Source organism: Lithobates pipiens, unplaced genomic scaffold, assembly GCF_037356315.1.
Source record: "Lithobates pipiens isolate NorthernLeopardFrog02 unplaced genomic scaffold, aLitPip1_a1.2 Scaffold_22, whole genome shotgun sequence".
Taxonomy (NCBI): Eukaryota; Metazoa; Chordata; class Amphibia; order Anura; family Ranidae; genus Lithobates; species Lithobates pipiens.
Window position 1 is genome coordinate 79,582,203 of NW_027507784.1, and position 19,627 is coordinate 79,601,829.

Below are 19,627 nucleotides of genomic sequence, written 5' to 3' on the forward strand. Positions count from 1 at the left end.
TCTGTTGATGGTGCGGGTACAAATCTGCTTGAAACTGGCATATGGCACCCTCTATGCATTTTCCACCCTGGATATTCAATATGTTGGCTTCAGATGTTAAAGATAACCCATAAAGTGCCAGAATACTTGCAAAGAACATGTAAAATGCCTTTTTTTTCCGATTAATTGACTGTTGGCTTCTCGGTAATATTAGCCACACATAACCTGTATAATTCCTTATCTACATGGATGGGTAATAGGAGTTTTATGCATTGTTGGTTTTATTAGAGTGTTTGTCTAGGCAAAATTTTATATATATATATATATATATATATATATATATATATATATATTTTTTTTTTTCTTCTTCTTCTTGTTACAACCAAAGAGGTAAGTGTATTTTATTGGGATTTTATGCGATAGACCAACACAAAGTGGCATATAATTGTAAAGTTGAAGGTAAATGATAAATGTTTTTAAAAAATTTTGACAGATAAATATGTGAAAAGTGTAGCGTACATTTGTATTCAGCCTTTGTAGAAACACCTTTCTCTGCAATTACAGCTGCAAGTCTTTTTGGGGATGTCTCTACCAGCTTTGCACATCTAGAGAGTGAATTATTTGCCTATTCTTCTTTGCAAAATAGCTCAAGCTCTGTCAGATTGGATGGAGAGCGTCTGTGAACAGCATTGATTAAAATTGAGAGCAAACGGTGAGATTTTATATGAAGCACATAGCAGAACAAAAGGAAGTCAAGTGATTGGGAAATACTGTTTACTCATGTTGTATAATCTAACATAAAACTTAATGGGTATATAACCTCCAAAAGCATTTGATCATTTACAACATAAGTTAGATAGTAGTCCGCAATCATTGAGACAGTTGTAGAGAAGTTGTATATTAGATGTGTTAGTTGTATGTTTGACGTAAATGGACATTTTTTGGTTGCTATGGAGAAGAGTGTTCTCTTATCTATAGAACAATAAAGAATTGGGACCTGTGCATTCTTCTCCATAAAAGAATTAGGACCTGCTCACTCTTCTCCATCAATGAACGAAGAATCAGGACCTGTTCACTCTTCTCTTTAGCAGAGTGACTGATTAAAGGGGTTGTAAAGGTTTTTTATTTTCTAAATAGGTTCCTTTAAACTAGTGCATTGTTGGTTCACTTACCTTTTCCTTCGATTTCCCTTCTAAATGTTTTTTTTCTTTGTCTGAATTTCTCACTTCCTGTTCCTCCTCAGTAAGCTGTTCAGTAAGTTGTTCTGGCTGACTAACCACCGCTCGGATGATGGTGAGAAGTTTACTGAGGAGAAACAGGAAGTGAGAAATTCAGACAAAGAAAAAAAACATTTAGAAGGGAAATCGAAGGAAAAGGTAAGTGAACCAACAATGCACTAGCTTAGAGGAACCTATGTAGAAAATAAAAAACTAACCTTTACAACCCCTTTAAGACCTGCTCACTTTTCTCCATAGAACAATAAAAGTTTGGGACCTGCTCACGCTTCTCCGTAGAACAATAAAAAAATTGGAAGACAAAAGGTGGAAATGCCACACACCGGAAACCAGCCACTAAACCAGGGATGCCCAACCAGTGGCCCGGGGGGCCACATGTGGCTCGCGGAGCCCCCTTATGTGGCCCGCGACCTCCTGCTCTGTGATGGAATATAATACTGTTATTGATAGTAAGTTTATCACAAAAATCACAGTGTATATATGGGCATATCTGTTCTGCAGTGGTTACTGGGCTTCTTTCAAACTGATCCGCAGCTGCAGAGCAGTGCACCTGGGGGTTACCTGCACTGAGCCATAGGCCCCTTTCACACTGTCAGTCCGACCAAATTGGACCCTCCATTCCCCTCTAAAAAGTAGAAGATGTAGACGGACTTTTGTCTGCTTACAAATGCCTACCTTCAATCCGATCCGCCAAAAGAAAAAAAAGTAGAGTGGGCTCTATAGAGTAGAGTGGGCTGCCATGCACCCACTCCGCTCATTGTGGCCCGCGACCAGTTACCAAGTCGCTTAGGTGGCCCTCGCTCTTCAAAAGGTTGGGCACTCCTGCACTAAACAGTGATGTGAGGATACAGGTCCTACTGACTACACTCCCTGACATGTTTCGCCCAACCCATGAGGCTCAGGATTTCTATGATTAAGCTCCATAGATATGGTGAAACATGTCAGAGGAATGTAGTCAGGAGGAGCTTAGGCTAAAGCCGTATCTTCATCGCTCTGTATTGTGGCTGGTTTCCAGTGTGCAGCATTTCAACTTTCCGTGTTCTGATTAGCTTCTGCTAGCCTGGATGAGTTTGTTACAACGTTGACACCCATTTTGGGCTTAAGGTCCCGTACACATGATCAGAATGTCATACAAAAAATACCACTTTTCTAAGCAATCATATAATAATCTGACCTTTAGTACACAGCCTTTGTCTGAAATTTTCTGAAGGGACAAACACAAAAAATTTTCATGTACAATATTTTGTTTCATCGGTACAGTTTTCATCTGAAAATACAATACAAATACATAACATAACTTCTGATTTATTATTCTGTTGTATGAAAATTTTCATACTTTAATAACCTATTTGTTTTCGGTATGGAGACTAGCATGCAGAACAAAAAGGATGATCTTTCATCCAACAATTTCATCTTGTGTACTAGGCTTTAGCCTGCAGGAGAGGATTTGTAGTGCTCCAAGTTTTTCAAATATGGATCACAATAAAGAAAAACTGGGATCTGCTCACTCTTCTCCATAGCACAATGAAGAATCAGGACCTGTTCACTCTTCTCTATAGTCGAATAAAGGATGTGGACCTGCACAGTCTCTTCATAGAAGAATGAAGAATCTGAACCTGCTCACTCTTCTCTGCAGCAGAGTGAAGGATTAGGACCTGCTCATTCTTCTCTGTAGAACAATCAAAAACTGGGACCTACTCACTCTTCCCCATAGAAGAATGGAGAGCAGCTCTATGTTCTCTATAGTAGAGTGAAGGATTGGAACCTGCTTACTCTTCTGCATAGAAGAATGAAGGATGGGTACCGACTTACTATTTTTTTTAAAACAAAAAAGAATCTGAACCTGCTCACTCTTCCCCATTAAACGGTAAAGGAACGGGACCTGATGACTTTTCTTCATAAAAGAAGGAAGAATCTGGACCTGCTTACATTTCTTCATAGAGTGAGAGAACTGTATCTATTATTTCTTCTCCATAGATGAATGAATGATCTGGACCGGCTCACAAGAACCCTTCAGAACAGGTAGAAAAATCTCCATATGGGTTAGCGAGAGCCCCAAAACCTACAGTGTTGATTATTACCTTCCATAACAGCAAAAACTGGAAAAATTGCCTATTGGTGCTTAAAATTGGAAGCATGTTCTAGTTTGACTGAGTCATCCCCAGCCAGTCTAATGTTAGAGATACAGGGGCAAAATTAAAAGCACATTAAAATCACTATTAACCAGTAAGAATAGCAATCACTCATTAATGGATAGTACAAATAGACCCTTTATGGTGTAATCTACACAAGAAGTATATACCGTGTTTCCCCTCAAATAAGACCTAGCGTGGTTGACGGTGTTGGCTGCAATATAACCCCTACTCCTCAAATAAGCCCTACCCCGTTTCCCAAAAATAAACCCTACCCTGCAAATAAGACCTACAAGGACTTTAACTAGGGCTTATTTGGTGGGTAGGGCTTATATTGCAGCCATCACCGACAATCACACTAGGTATTATTTTCGGGGAAGAAGGGTAGTAGCAATTAATCTCTCACAATTGCAGTATTGGGCAATTGTGAGATTAATTGCTACTACAATTTGTTCCATCGGCTTTATGATGAGTTTGCAAATTCACATTTTTAATATTTGTTTATAATCTTGTACCCTTTCATGTTGGGATTTGTGACAGTTTTTTTTGCTTGGAATTGCCTAAGGCTCCTTTCACACATGCGGACCGTATGTCCGTATTTCATCCATCCATTTTCGGATGAAATACGGACATACATGCATCCCTATGGCCTAGCGGGTGTCAGAGGATGAACATCCGCTGACACCCGATATCGTCCGTCTCCGCTATGGTCCGACTCTGCAGACGGAGGAAAATCCTATTTTTCTATCCGTCTGCATAGTGGATCAGATGAACACGGACAGGCGGTCTGTGTTCATCTGATCGCCCATAGAGGAGAGTGGAGATCTAACATCTGTCATCCGCCGGCTCAGCTGGGATAAACAGAGCGATCCCCGCTGAGCAAGCGGATCATCATGGATCCGTCCCATGTGAAAGGGGCCTTATAATGCATTTTCCTCTCAGTGAAAATGCTGTTTTCTGTTTTCACTCTGCAGTGCTCTGTGCTGGCAGAGCTGAGTAACAGCCACACCCCACAGCACAAGTGTCCTCACACTGACTTGGAGTGCATAAGAAAAAGGGGGGCATATCCAAATAAGTGTTATTGAGTACAGTAAAAATTTAACAAAAAAAGTCCAGATGGCTGCACTCCATTGAAAACGTTTTCTTTATTGTTATAATAAATCCATGAAGCAAGGATAGTGGTGGTGGTTTTATCCTTGCTGCAAGGATTTATTATAACAGTAAAGAAATCGTTTTCAATGGAGTGCGGCCATCTGGACCTTTTTGTTCAATTTTTGCATATGGTTGCATATTGAGCCACACCAATGCCTGGAGAGGGGAGAGATCATTAGTACTGTACTGATTATTGAATGCACTTTGTTCAATGCTGGCACCTTTTGGACTGCTAGCTCAAATTTAGACACCATGGACAACTTTTGTAACAGAAAAGTGAATGTAAAACCATATGCATTTAGGTTGTCAGTACAATATCTATCAGACTGTATGTCTGCATTTCTTGTGGGCTTTAATTGCTGTAAAAAACTGCTAGATAAAGAGGAGTTCCCCCTGGGAAAAAAAAAGTCAGCAGCTACAAATACTGTACCTGCTGACTTTTAATATATGGACACTTACCTGTTCAGGGAACCCAAGATCTCAGCATCCCAGCCGATTTTCGGATTGGCTGTCGGGTGCTGCCACCGCCATCTCCACTAAAGGTAACCAAAAGGCTTCACTGCTGTTTCCCTACTGCGCATGCGCGAAACGTGCTGCGCTTCTAATTGGCCCGGCAGCAGAGGAAGGAGGAGGGGGCCGAACTTCAAAAACAGGTCCATGTTCCCCCTTCACGCTGAAAGGTGCCAAATGCGGCACCGAAGGGGGGAGGAAGCAAATAAGTAGAGGTTCCACTATTGGGTGGAACTCCGCTTTAACTGTGAACAAGTAGTCTGTCATGAATGCAGCTGCCAGGCTCATCCACCTTACCAACCATTCAGTATCTGCCACTTCTCTCTGTCAATCCCTGCACTGGCTTCCAATTGCCCAGTGAATTAAATTCAAAATACTAACAACAACATGCAAAGCCATCCACAACTCTGCCCCCAGCTTTATCACCAATCTTGTCTCCAAATGCCACCCAAATTGTCCTCTCTGCTGCTCCCAAGACCTCCTGCTCTCTAGCTTTCTTGTCTCCTCTTCCCACGCTCATCTCCAGGACTTCTCCAGAGCCTCTCTCATCCTCTGGAACTCTCTACCTCAATCTGTTGGGCTATCTCCTTTTGTCGATCCTTGAAAACTCATCTCTTCAGGGAAGCCTAACAACTGAACTTTTAATTTTTTCATCAGCTTAGCCCTCACAGAAATTACCTTTTAACCCTTTACCCCTTGCCCCAGATTGTAAGCTCTTATGAGCAGGGCCCTCTTGTATTTCAATGTATTTTAACTGTACTGTCTCCCTTTATATTGTAAAGAGCTGCGCAAACTGTTGGCGCTATATAAATTAGGTATAAACATAATAATAAGGCTTCATGTACACTGGCAGCTCCTAAACTTGAGTTTAGGAGCTTTTGCTGTTTTTTTTGCCAAAGCTCCTAAACCCAACTCCATAAAAGTCTATGTGGTTGATTTACTAAAGGCAAATCCAATTTGCACTACAAGTGCATTGCAAGTGTACTTGGAAGTGCAGTCACTGTAGATCTGAGGGGAAGACCGAAATGAGGGCAAGCTCTGCTGATTTCTATCAGCCAATCATGTGCAAGCAAAAATGCTGTTTTTTATTTTCCTTGCATGTCCCCCTCGGATCTACAGCAACTGCACTTCCAAGTACACTTGCAGTGCAAAGTGAATTTTCCTTTTAGTAAATAAACCCCTGTATCCATGTACATATAGGCTTTTATCAGAGTTTAAGAGCTGCCGTGTTTAGGTGAGATTAAACTTCCCTCTCTTCAATGTGGAAGTTAGGAACTTTTTGACCGTGGGGCGTGGAAAAATGCAAAATGCGTCAAAATAGTGGCAAAATCGCGTTTTGCGTTTTTCCACGGTTGCGGTCAGGAGCTACCAGTGTACATGAAGCGTAAACAGTTAAAATATTTTTCTCAGTATGAGGCAGCCAATATTATTGAATGCCTAAAAATGCTTTGAGGACTCACATAGTTCTTCTTCAAGCCATACATCATAAATCTGTTCTGGTTTAATAAGCAATATGGTTGAATTTCTGCATTTCTTTATATCCATGTCAGATTTTTTTTTTACTTTAATTATCTTCGTTGACAGCTCACATTGTCGTGGATTTATTAGGATTACCTCCATTTTCTTGCCATGAATATATAAATATGTAAATACAGCTCCATGAAATCTGATTGAGCTGAAGATTATTTCATAGGAGGGTGGGGAGTAGCAATAGGCTTTACAATGAATTCGTTAGATCGCAGAGAATCGAAGTGCGTCTCTCAATTTCCATAAATCATTCACTGCTACAAAGATAAAGAGGATCCTTCATTGTAACAGACACTTTTTGTGTTCAGGGACATTGGATGAGTGATCTATGAGGTCAAACCAAAAGTGTCAAGGCAAGCAGGCCCTGCTGTGTGTAGTATACTCTTCTATAGGGATGGAAAGCTCCACCATGACTGCACAACGGAACAAAAAACAGAGACAAATTAATATAATCATATTATTTTACATGCCGAACGTATGCCTACATATGCTCCTCCAGTACACAGCTTCAAGCATTTCTATGTACACATATGTTCTTAATAATGATTTGGAGAGAATGGATGACAAGAGGGATCAAGGGGCAATTGCCCTGCAGGCCAATGTTTTTTTACAAATTAGGGCCAGCAATCTGGCCTCTGGAGCTGCACATCCAGTAAATACTTACACAAGTAGGCAGAACTTAACGAAAAGTAACAACAAAGGCAAAAACATATATCTGCCCATTTGCTATCATAGCCTTTTTCAAACTTTTCAATACAGAGGAACCCTTGAAATAACTTTCCGATCTCTGGGATTCCCTGCAACAAAAAAAAATTCTATATCTATAACTCTTGGTACATTAGAATGCTCCTTACACTTGTGGTCATTGGGAAGAATTAACCCCCTACAGATAGCTAAAAAGATTTATAGGGTCTGTCTGAGGCAGCAATAGCTTATTGCTCAAGGAACCCCAAGCAACCTCAGGAGGAACCCTAGCTTAAAAACCCTGCTCTTTCGGCTATAATTTACCGATTTCCACAGCTTGATGATATTTTGTTCTAGCACATACAAACTGTATTGTTTTAATGATTCCTCCCATGCCCAGCAATCTTGCAATTAGTATATTTACCTGTCCTTGCTCTTCCCAGATATTTGCGGTGTTGCTTGCTAAGAACCACACAACTGCCCATGCAGAAGTCAATCGGCCAAGCACATTGAAGAATTTCCTACAGAGAGACTGTCTATTATACGTTTTAAGTTAAGCTAATCTAAAAGTATTGGCTAGATGAATAAAAAGGTGCAAAAGGGCTGGGATACCTACCTTTCCTGAAGAAAATGCTGCTCCAGGCTCCCTCCATTGCTGGCCACAATGACTTAGCACTTAAAGCGGGGTTCCACCCTAAAGTGGAGCTTCCATTGGAACCCTCCCCCCTCCGGCGCCACAATTGTCACCTTTCAGGGGGGAGGGGGGTGCAGGTACCTGTACAGTACAGGTATCTGCACCCACTTCTGGCATAGATATCCGCAGAATCTGCGGATATTTACGCCCCCTTTCCGCAGGTCCCCCGCTGTCTGCTGGGAAACACACGGATCCCAGAGACAGCGGGGACCATCCTTATTGCGCAGCGCAACTCATGCATGCGCAGTAGGGAACCGGGAAATGAAGCCGCAAGGCTCCACTTCCTGATTCCCATACCCAAGATGGCGGCGGCAGCACCCGAGAGACAATCGAGAGATCGGCTTCGGGTGCCGACATCGCGGGCGCACTGGGCGGGTGAGTGTCATTATTTTAAAAGTCAGCAGCTGCGGTATTTGTAGCTGCTGGCTTTTTTAAAAAAAACGGCGGAACTCCCGCTTTAAGGCTGTCTTAGCCCTTGTACACACGGTCGGACATTCCGATGGAAAATGTCCAATATGACGGTGTTGTCAGATAATCCAACAGTGGGTGGGCTCCATCGGACTGTTACCGTCGGAATATCCGACAGACCAAGTTTGAGAGCTTGGCTATAAAACTTTCCGACAACATGGTCCGATTGTTTGTAGAGAATTCCGATCGGACAAAGTGCCACGCATGTTCATATCAAATTCCTAGACCAAAGCTATTGGCTACTAGCCTGAACGTAGTCCCGTCGTAACGAAATAATGTCATCACGTTCTGAACGATCGGATTTTCCGACAACTTTGTCCGACCGTGTGTATGCAACACCAGTTTCGGGACAAAATCCGTCGGATTTTGTTTGTCGGAATGTCCGACCGTTTACAAGGGCTTAGACAGCACTGTGTTACTGTAAAATTGTAAAATTGTTGGCTGAACAGCATCAACATCGGATGCAATCATTGTGAAGGTATTCTGACAGCCGCAGAAGCAATGTGGATGGAGGAATGTATAAGATGTCAATATACATGCATGGCTAGTCTTACAAGCAGGGCTTTTTTTCAGCTGGAACTTGGTGGAACTCAGTTCAACCACCTCTGGCTCAGGCCCTCTGCTCCCTGCTTACCACTATTACTTGTAAACATTGAAGACCAGCTTCTGTGTTTACAAGGGACAGCTTGTCTCTCAATAGCTCCCACATTTCTGATCTCCTGAGTGGACAAGGAAGATGAAGGTGCAAAGCAGATCCCAACTCGCCCACTGGATCATCTCCCTACAAGTGAGAGAGGAGCCACCTACAGTGTGTGCGGAGGTACTAGAGCCAACAGGGTGTTTCAGTTTAATACAGCAACACAAGTAAGTTATGTGGAAAATGGTGGAGCTTTTAAGGAGGGAGGGAGAAGATGGGGGCAGTGGAAGGGAAGTTGCATGCAGAGGTCAGAGCTGAAGAGGGTGGAAAGTGAAATGTGGATGGGGGATGCAGAGGTAAGCAGCTGCGGAGGAAGGCTAAACTCTGTATGTAGTGCACCCCTTAACTTTGTACTGTGTGTAGTGCACCCCATGGACTCTGCACACTCTATGCAGCGCACTCCTGAACTCTGCACTGTGTACATAGTGTAACTGCAAACTCTCAGAGTAGAACACCCCTGAACACTGCACTCTGTATGTAGCACACCCTGGAACTCTTGTGTAACATCCCCCTCCCCCTGAACTCTGCACTCTGTATGTAATGCACTTCTGGTATTTAATGCCCCTTTAAGATCCTTGCACTGTTATTGAAATTTGACCACACCCACTATTTGAAGCTGTTTGCGGGGTGTGTGGGGGGAAGGTTGGTTTTGGGGGGGGGGGGGTCGTGGTTGAGTTCCTGCACCTACTATTTTCTGAGAAAAAAAGCCCTGCTTACAAGTGTAAAAACTGCTGATGGAAAGGATCACAATTTAGGCTGGCTGATTTTATTTTTTCACAAAGACCACGTGACCAAGAACTGAAGTCTTCACCCATGCAGTTTTCTCTGATTGGACAAGGTGGGACATCACAATCTCTACCTTGTCCAATCAGAGAATGCTTTGCATTCCTTCAGAACACCTAAAGCATTCTCTGAATGGCTCCAATGTCCAGCGTCCAACCTTCACTCAGCACATGAAGCAACTAGAGATCACTGGAGTAGTGGTGGGGGGGAACACCGTTCCTGCACCTCCAGCACTGAATGTATGTAATGGCAAGGAGTGCTGGGGTGTGCTGAAAGGTCCATTAATGTTGGTTGCTGGGGGAGCTATTGTCACTGGGGGGGATCTATTGTGCGTAGGGGGTCTATTGTTGCTGCAGAGGTCTATTGTTGCTGGTGGGGATCTGTTATTCCTTGGGGGAAGGCGTTCCAGGTGGGTCAATTGTTGTTGGGAGGGATCTACAGTTGAGGGAGAGTGGGCTTTTGTTGCTGATTGCTGGAAGGTGTATTAATGCTGGCTGCTGAGAGATCTCTTGTTATTGGGGTCATTTGATTATTGCTGAGGGGTTATTTTGTTGCGGGGGTATGTAATTGCTGGGGGAGGGTGTCTATTGTTGGTGGCTGCAGGGAATCAATTGTATTGCTTTTCTTGTTAACATTAGCACTTCCATACAAATTACTTGGCACCATTAAATGATACTTGGTTCTATATTCTTGGTTCTAAGGGGGTGGTACTGGGAGCTGGGTAGTAGGTGGGACCAAGGGGCAGTGCTTAGAGGTGAGTAGGGGGCAGAGACAAGGGGTGACTCAGAAAGGGAGAATACCTGCACCTATTCTCTGAGACAAAAAGCCCTGGTACAAATATACCAAACCTAAAATATTTTTTTAATGCTTCTAAAGCAACCTGACAGAGGGAGAATGCCCTTTCATGTTTCTAGGTACTGGTGTCTTCATAAAATAGTAAAATGTGGGTACAGTGAACCCCCAGAGCATATGACCACTGGATGCATGCTGTATGCAAACAGCAGCTTTCTTATAGGAAAGGCACACCTCCTTCACAATGTATTGGGGGTTTCCTTCATTAGGTATATTGTTATATACAGAGTCTGTATTTTAATTTAAAAAATATATTAGTGTAGATTTATATTTTCCCATCTGGCCTACGAAACCACTAGGAACACAATACATAAAAGTTGACATTGTTTGTATTTAAAATAATATTAGCCTAATAAAAATGCCATCTCCAGAGATCAAAGAGGCCATTTTACACTTGTTCAGTTTCCTTATTTATTTTTTTTATTTTTCTTTAATTGAAGTTTCTTCCGAGGAAGTTCTACTGCTGGACAGCCTAGCTTGAACTGTCGCGATCTGTCTTCCTTATCTGGCTAAGTTGTTATTCTATGGGCACTTTCATTGATTAAATTAAAACGTCACTCTGCAAATGGTCACCAAGGCCATCCATTTGTCACAGGGAAATGCCTTTAAAGAGGTTCTTTCATTAAATTCAAAGAAAGGCAAATGTGATAAATACAGACAACCAGATAAAGATGTGATTTTCTGCCAAATTTTTATGGCCAAAAATAGGATGTTAATCATAAAGTAATTTGCATGATCTCTATTTACTGTCAGTTGATTAAAGATGATTTAAAGTGAAGACACAGCTTGGGAGAAGTACTAGTCCCTACCTTGTCCATGCTCTGATCTGCTGATTGAGGTCCCTCAAAATTCTTGAACTTCCAAAACTTGTTCTGGGACAAGAAAGTTCTGAGCTGCCCCATGTGACAGAGCTGAAGCCCAGTGATTGGCCCCTTGGACAATGAGCACTAAATTGTGGTAGGCAGTGGGGATGGTGACTTTTTCCCTATAACTAGAAATACCATTTTTTTGGGGGAAGGGTTGAAGCACCAGGTCTAGCACTGGAGAGATGGATAAAGTGAAAGTTGGTACCCTACCTGAATTGCCGCCCCTACTCCTTATCCAAACTGATCCATACCCTGTTCTGAAAATTTTATAGATACGCAACTCCTATCCCCATATTGATTAGTGGTTCTAAATTAATAATAACTACTGCAGTAGGGAACAAACAAAAAAGATACACTCAGCATCTTTCCAAAATAACTGTTCTGTTTTATTGACGCAATTGAAGGTTTTTATACACATGATTACGTAGATATCACATTAATATTACCTTTATGGTGACAAGGGGCGTAACATAAACAGGCTAATTCTAATCAGGACTCTAAATAATGCAAACATGTAATGAAAACATTATAAGTCCTTGTACACACGTTTGGAAATTCTGACCACAAAATCCGTCTGATTTTTTCCACTGGATTTTGTCCGAAACTGGTGTTGCATACACACGGTCGGACAAAGTTGTCGGAAAATCCGATTGTTCGGAACGTGATGATGTTCGTTCGTTCCGACGGCACTACGTTCAGCCTAGCAGCCAATAGCTTTGCGCTCGTACTTTGATCTGAGCATGCCTTGCACTTTGTCCGATCGGAATTCTCTACAAACTATCGGAAAAAGTCTGATCGGATTTTGTTGACGGAAAATTTGAGATCCTGCTCTCAAATTTTTTCCATCGGAATTACAGACGGAAAAAGACTGATAGAGCCCACACACGATCGGATTTTCCAACAATATAATCTGATCGGACTGTTTCCGTCAGAATTTCCGTCTGTGCCATGTGTACAGTGGGTGCAGTATGCAAAACATAGGCAAAGCATATAAAAATAGAATACAGTTTTATACAGAGTTTACAAATTTCCTTTACACCCCACTATCCCTACACCTCTCATCTCCCCGTTTTTTTTTTGTTTGTTTGTTTTTCTCTTCATTTTCCTGCCACTCATTAATTCACACATAGTATGCACTGATTGAGATACACGGCATGCATTGATTTGGGTTACAGAACTTAAGATCCAACATTGTGATTGCATATCAACTATTATTATTACTATGAATGTTATCTCAAAGCTGTCTCACTTATCACTTTTTATATATTGTAATGAAACCTAAAAAAAAAAAAAAGGAAAGACTAGATTAGGGATTAAACGGCAGCATCTATAAGAACCAATCAGAATCCAGCTTGTACAGGTCTAGCTTCAATACCATGCATTGATTGATTGCTCCTAGAACCCTCCATGTAAAAATATGGCCATACCGTACGTGGTTTGAATTTCAGTTGATCTCTGTTGTATTGGCCAAAATTTTTGCTGTGGGTGGCTCTGTTGGCACCACCAGACTGGACAAAGTTCGATTGAAAAATTGAAGGAGCCGGATGGAAAATCCTATCAGATGTGGTCATTGTTTAGGTGTTGCAGCTTCTTGAATACATAAGGCCTGTAGAGTGTGGATGAAGGAATCTAATAAGCTGTCCATACACTGTGAAATTTTTGAATGAATGTTAATTCTAAGTACATTGGACAGGTTGATGAATGTACTTCAAATTTTGCTTGCTTTTACGATTTACATTCACTGTTAGAAATGAGTTTGTTCCAAACAAATTAGAACATTCTCCTAGAAAATCTAATAAAAGTTCTGAAAACATTAAATACCAAAAGACTTCTATTAGTGTATAGCCATGAGTTGAATGAGGAAAAAACAATGTGTGTATCGCTAGCCCAAGGCTGCCCATAGGGCTCTTTCAGATGGAGGGCTGGGTGGTGGTAAACACCCCCCCCCCCCCTTCCTGGCTATCTACCCAAGTTATAACAATACAGCTGGAGCTGGACAGGCCTGTATACATGCCACTGATGTGCCATTTTTAACTTGGGGCGCAGAGTTTAGTTAGGCAGCCTTGCCTGTCAAAACTGACCAATAGGGCCACACTGCAACCCTTACCCGAACGCTCGGCTCGCAGTTGCGACGTGATCCCACAATGAAAAATTGCTATTGGGCAATTTAAAGATAAAAGTAAAAAATAAATAAAGTACTGTAGTACCTCTTGTCAGTCACTGCTACACCACCACGTATCACTTTTCAGAGGGCAGTAAGCAGTACCGGCAATGTGAAAGAAGCCTTATGCCGCGTACACACGACCGGACTTTTCGAGTGACTTTCGGCGGAGTTCCGACTGACTTTCCGAATGAGCGGACTTGGCCACACACAATCACACCAAAGTCCGACGGATTCCACGTGATGACGTACGACCGGACTAGAATAAGGAAGTTTATAGCCAGTAGCCAATAGCTGCCCTAGCGTCCGTTTTTGTCCGTCAGACTAGCATACACACAAATGGATTTCTCGGTCCAGCGGAGATACGGTGGGAAAATGTAAAACATGTTCTATTTCTAAAGTCCGCCGGATTTTTGGCAAACAAAGGTCCGATGGAGCCCACACAAGATCGAATTGTCCGACGGACTCGTTCCGTCTGACCTTTGTGGTCAAAAAGTCTGGTTGTGCGTGCGTGGCATTAGAGTCACCATACATGTAAGAATCTGACTGTATAGTGTTTGTTCAATCAACTTTAGATTTACCAAACCTATGTAATAAAAGCACCTACCTAATCTATCCAAACAATGTTTATCAAATCAAGACAGGTCCATGCACTACTAAAGTAAGCCATAGATTACGCAACTTTCTTTCCATCAACCACAGTCAGTGCTGATGGGGGGAATCCCTCCCTCTGCACCATTGTATTCTGAAAGCGGGAGGTTTCCCCGCTGTCAGAATAAAATGATCAGTGCTAGCAGGTATAGCCACCGGTGTTCTATCAGAAAGTAGCTACTTACGTGGTGTCGTGGCCATTTTTGTACACCTGCACTCGTCCACAGCAAGCCTAGAGTTAGAAATCGGCAAGCGGACATCTTTATACACCCACCGGAGTCTTGCTTTTCACAGTTATTTTTAACAGTAAACTCAGCTTATATAGTGAAATACAGTATTTAGAAGTCCATAAGACTGTTTTGATGTTTAATTTTAAAAGCATCAGTGTTCAGTCACATCAGCAAACCTGTGAGATCAGCAGGCTTGCCGCTGCTTTTAGAATTCAACATCAAAACAGTGTTATGGAGTTCAAAATACTGTATTTCACTATATAAGCTGAGTTTACTGTTTAAAATCACAGAGAAAAGCAAGACTCTGGTGGGTGTATAAAGATGTCCGCTTGCCAACTTCTAACTCTAGGCTTATGAGTGTGGGTGTACCAAGATGGCCACAACGCAACATTACTTCGGTTGCATATTCTGATGGGTAGCGGCTTTCTGATAGAACACCGGTGGTTATACCTGTTAGCACTGATCATTTTATTCTGATGGTGAGGAAACCTCCCGCTTTCAGAATACAATAGTGCAGAGGGAGGGATTCCCCCAATGATGGGTTGCAGCTTTCTGATAGAACACCGGCAGTGATCGCATGAGAAAAAAAAAAAAGATAGATTGACTTTGGTAAACAAGCTGAACCTGCTGAATTTCGATCTGTCTATGGACAGCCTTATCCAGGTCAGGTTGTAGCACGTGCAGCCGGCTGCAAATAAATTAAAGAGTTGCCCTATAATAACCACAAGTAACCATATAGCCACGTACACACGGGCTGAAATAAAGGCTTCTACAGGATGAGCATGCTGGAAAACCAAGCAGGTGACCAGCACCAAATCAGCGCTCTCAGCCAATGGCAGAGACCTCTGATTGGAGTGTTCTGGCTGGGAGGCCATCCCCATGTCAGAACACAACAGGTCAGTGGGAGAGATTGCTGTACTAACGTGGGATCATTAGTACAGCGGCTCTGACTGGAGCTGACAACATTTTTTTTTCGTTCAGTCCACTGGGTTGAAGGGGAAAAAACCTCATAGTGTGTACCAGGCTTATATGTCCAGATTTACGTAGATTAGTGTTTAGTAGAAACCTCTTTGGCTGAGTCCTGACATATATCAGTTTAGTCATGCAAATAGACTGGAACCCGAAGTGTGTATCCGATTCACTGTAACGGCACAATACACATTTCAGGACAGATACAGACATTGAAGAAAGCTAAAGAGGAACTCAGCCCTTTCAATGTTTGATTGATATTCTCCATTGTATGCTAATGACTTGGCACACCTGCTGTTCACCAAACTGTCCTGCTTTGCAGGAATTAACCACTTCAGGAAGGTTTTACTCCCTTCATGACCAGGCCATTTTTTTGTGATACGGCACTGCATTGCATTAACTGCCAATTGCGCGGTTGTGTGACATTGTACCCAAAAAAAGTTGATGTCCTTTTTTTCCCACAAATAGTTTTCTTTTGGTGGTATTTGATCACCTCTGCGTTTTTTTTTTTTGCGCTATAAACAAAAAAGACAGACAATTTTGAAAAAAAAAAAATATTTTTTACCTTCTGCTATAAAACAAACAATTTTTATTTTTTTATTGCGCTATAAACAAAAGACAGACAATTTTGAAAAAATAAATATATATTTTTTACCTTCTGCTATAAAACAAACAAAAAATGTAAACAATCTAATTTATTCATCAATTGAGGCCAATATGTATTCTGCTACATACTTTTAGTAAAAAAAACAAAAAAAAAACAATAAGCATATATTGATTGATTGGCGCCAAAAGTTAAAGCGTCTACAAACTATGAGATATTTTTATGGAATTTTAATTAATTGTTTTTTTTTTTTTTTACTAGTAATGGCAGCGGTCAGTGATTTTTAGCAAGACTGCGACATTGCGGCGGACAAATCAGACACTATGGCCCCTTTCACACTGGGGCGGTGCGGGCGTCGGCGGTAAAGCGGCGCTATTTTTAGCGGCGCTTTACCGTCGGTCTGCGGGCGCTAGCGGGGTGGTTTTAACCCCCGCTAGCGGCCGAAAAAGGGTTAAAACCACCCGCAAAGCGCCGCTGCAGCGGCGCTTTGCCGGCGGTATTGCCGCGCTGTCCCATTGATTTCAATGGGTAGGAGCGGTTTAGGAGCGGTGAATACACAGCTCCTTCACCGCTCCAAAGATGCGGCTAGCAGGACTTTTTTCACTGTCCTGCCAGCGCACCGCTCCAGTGTGAAAGCCCTCCGGCTTTCACAGTGGAGTGAAAGGGGCCGGTTTTTCTCAGGCGCTACACAGGCGCTATTTTTAGCGCTGTAACGCCTGAATACCGCCCCAGTGTGAAAGCAGCCTAAGTGACACTTTTTTTTAGGACCAATGACACCAATACAGTGATCAGTGCTAAAAAAAAATGCACTGTCAGTGTACAAATGACACTGGCAGGGAAGGGGTTAACATCAGGGGGCGATCAAAGGGTTAAATGTGTCCCTAGGGAGTGCTTTCTAACTGTGGGGGATGTGCTTTGACTTAGACCCCTTTCACACTGGGGCTGCCCATGCGTTTGCGGTAAAGAGTCGCTCGTTTTAGCAGCACTTTTCGGCCACTAGCTGAGTGCTTTTAACCCCAAAAAAGGGGCTAAAAACTCCTGTGTTGCAGCGCTTCAGAAGCGCTGCCCTTTCACTGTAATGGGCCTGGGCATTCTGGGAGGGCTCTATACAGTATACTGTATACAGCCCTCCCAAACCGCCCCAAAGATGCTGCTTGCATGACTTTTTATAATGTCCCGCAAGCGCACCGCCCCAGTGTGAAAGCAACCGCTGCAATGAATGGGAGGCAGTTTTCAGGCATTTACAGTCGCTATTTCTACTGCTAATATGCCTGAAAACTGCCTCAGTGTGAAAGGGGTCTAAAGGAAAACAGAGATCCATGTTTCTGCTTAGAAACACAAGATCTCCATACCTAGGCAGACTGCCATTCTGTCTCTCCTCAGAATGATCAGAGGGTTCCGCTGATTGGCCCACAGATTGGCCCACTGATTGGCCTCCGCTGTGTCCAATCACAGCGGGAGCGGGGCGCCGGTGCACGCTCTCAGACCCTGTGCACGAAATCGCGTACAGAAACGTGATCTTGTGCAGGAGTGCCATCGTGCGGCAGTATATCTGCGTGGAACGGTGGTTAAAGAGACATTTATACATAACTCTCAACTGTCCCCGATTTTAAGGGCACTGTCCCTGATTTGGAGCAATGTCCCTCTGTCCCTCATTCCTCCTCATTTGTCCCTCATTTTGGTCTGATCTATATAGATGTTTTTAAAATTTACACAAATAAACACTTTTTATCTATCAAAAAATCTTTTCCAACACTAAACCTTTCATCCAATTTCTAAATTTGTAAATTCCAAAAGCCAATATAAAGGAATAGTAGTGGTAAAAAAGCACTTGTGGGTTTAACCAATCTTGTTTTTTTTTGTACAGTTCTCCTTTAAGGGGGTGTGTCCTATGCCTGCATGCTTTTACTGATAGGTGTCCCTCATTCCCATCTCAAAAAGTTGGGAGGTATGTTTATATACTGTATGTGTGTTTCACAAAAGGTGTTACGTCACATATGGCGACCCATTACATTTGGCTACCCGCTGGACTGCGCATGCGTGACGCTGGCCTATGCATTCCAACACTGTGGAGATCTGCGACTGAGCAGAATTTTGTGCCCACACCCCTGAGTCCAGGTTCAAGCCCCACCACCCAAGTGGACATAGAGTTAGATCATAATTATGCCAAGCGAGGAGAGGCCGTGCCCAAAGCGTGGCGAGGGGCCCTGTGTTGGGAGGCATATGGTAGCGGTGCGCATGCGCACTCCAGTGGGTAGCAAAATGTGATGGGTAGCCGAATTTGACGTGACAAGGCAATACAAGGGCAGCCCTTTGTGTGTGTTGTGTGTACCTCCTGACAACTACCACTCTGCAGCAGCTGAAAAATGTAGAACGATTCAGCATCTGCAGCAAATCCCAGTGTCTTGTTTGGGGGGAGAGTGCCCCCAATTCAGAGATCGTTGCCGTACATAACCCCTCGTGTGGCAATTTGTTTAAAGCCCAAAATAGCTGCCAGCCCTATATACAGGGATTTCCTACTAGCCAGGACAGTGCTTACCCTAATATGGTGCAGGGTGGGCCTGTGCCTAGGGCAGCTGGGATAGATGGGGCAGCATCAAGCCTCAAAGTGAATTCATCGTAATAAATTGGAATTGTATTTTTTAACTACTTTCTTGCATCCTTTTTGGCCACCTCTGAATATTTGTGACCAAAATTAGCAAAATAACTAGGAGGGAGGGTACAAGGGGTAATAAGAGGATTCAGAAGGTTCTTCACAGTTCAGAAGATAATGAAATGGAGCAGGGCTTGTACAAACAGGTGCAGCATAAATCCAGGCATGGCAATAACTGGACATCCGGACAATAACCGGACATCTGGACAATAACCGGACATCTGCAGAGTGGTACAAAGAGTGTGAATGTGTGCCAGGACCAGAACGATGAAAGGCACTAAATTAAGAAGAAAAAAAAATCAGAGAAAAGATGATTCATTTATTAATGACATGTATTTATATATCACAGACAACTTACACAGCGCTTTACTGACTGTACATTCACATCAGTCTCTGCCCTCAAGGAGCTTACAATCTAAGGTCCCTTCATACACACACATACACAGGCCAATTTAGATAGGAGCCAATTAATCTCCCAGCATGACTTTGGAGGATGGGAGGAAACCAGAATACCTAGGGGGAAAGATGCACTTCCCGCAGATAGTGTACTTGTTGGGATTTGAACTGAGGACCCCAGTGCTGCTAGACAGAGGTGCTAACTATAAAAAAAGAGAAGGGGTAAAGGTGCGCTATGGACCCTAGACTATTAATAAAACTACACCAAGAAGATGAACAACCCAAACAACAAAAATGAGACCCTAGTGGTAAGAAAAAGGGGCTGCCACTACCATTTAAATTCACCCAAAAGGTGAATAACGTGAATAAATGTCAAAGGTGATA

General features: G+C 42.7%; 1 long non-coding RNA gene across 1 annotated transcript in view; it reads right to left on the reverse strand.

The window, feature by feature from the left end:
- Positions 1 to 16,149: 16,149 nt before the first annotated feature.
- Positions 16,150 to 19,627, reverse strand: part of LOC143923849 (uncharacterized) — a 128,801-nt gene continuing 125,323 nt past the window's right edge. Inside the window, exon 5 of the long non-coding RNA XR_013261784.1 lies at positions 16,150 to 19,124. This is a non-coding gene — a long non-coding RNA (uncharacterized LOC143923849). The remainder of the gene's footprint in view (positions 19,125 to 19,627) is intronic.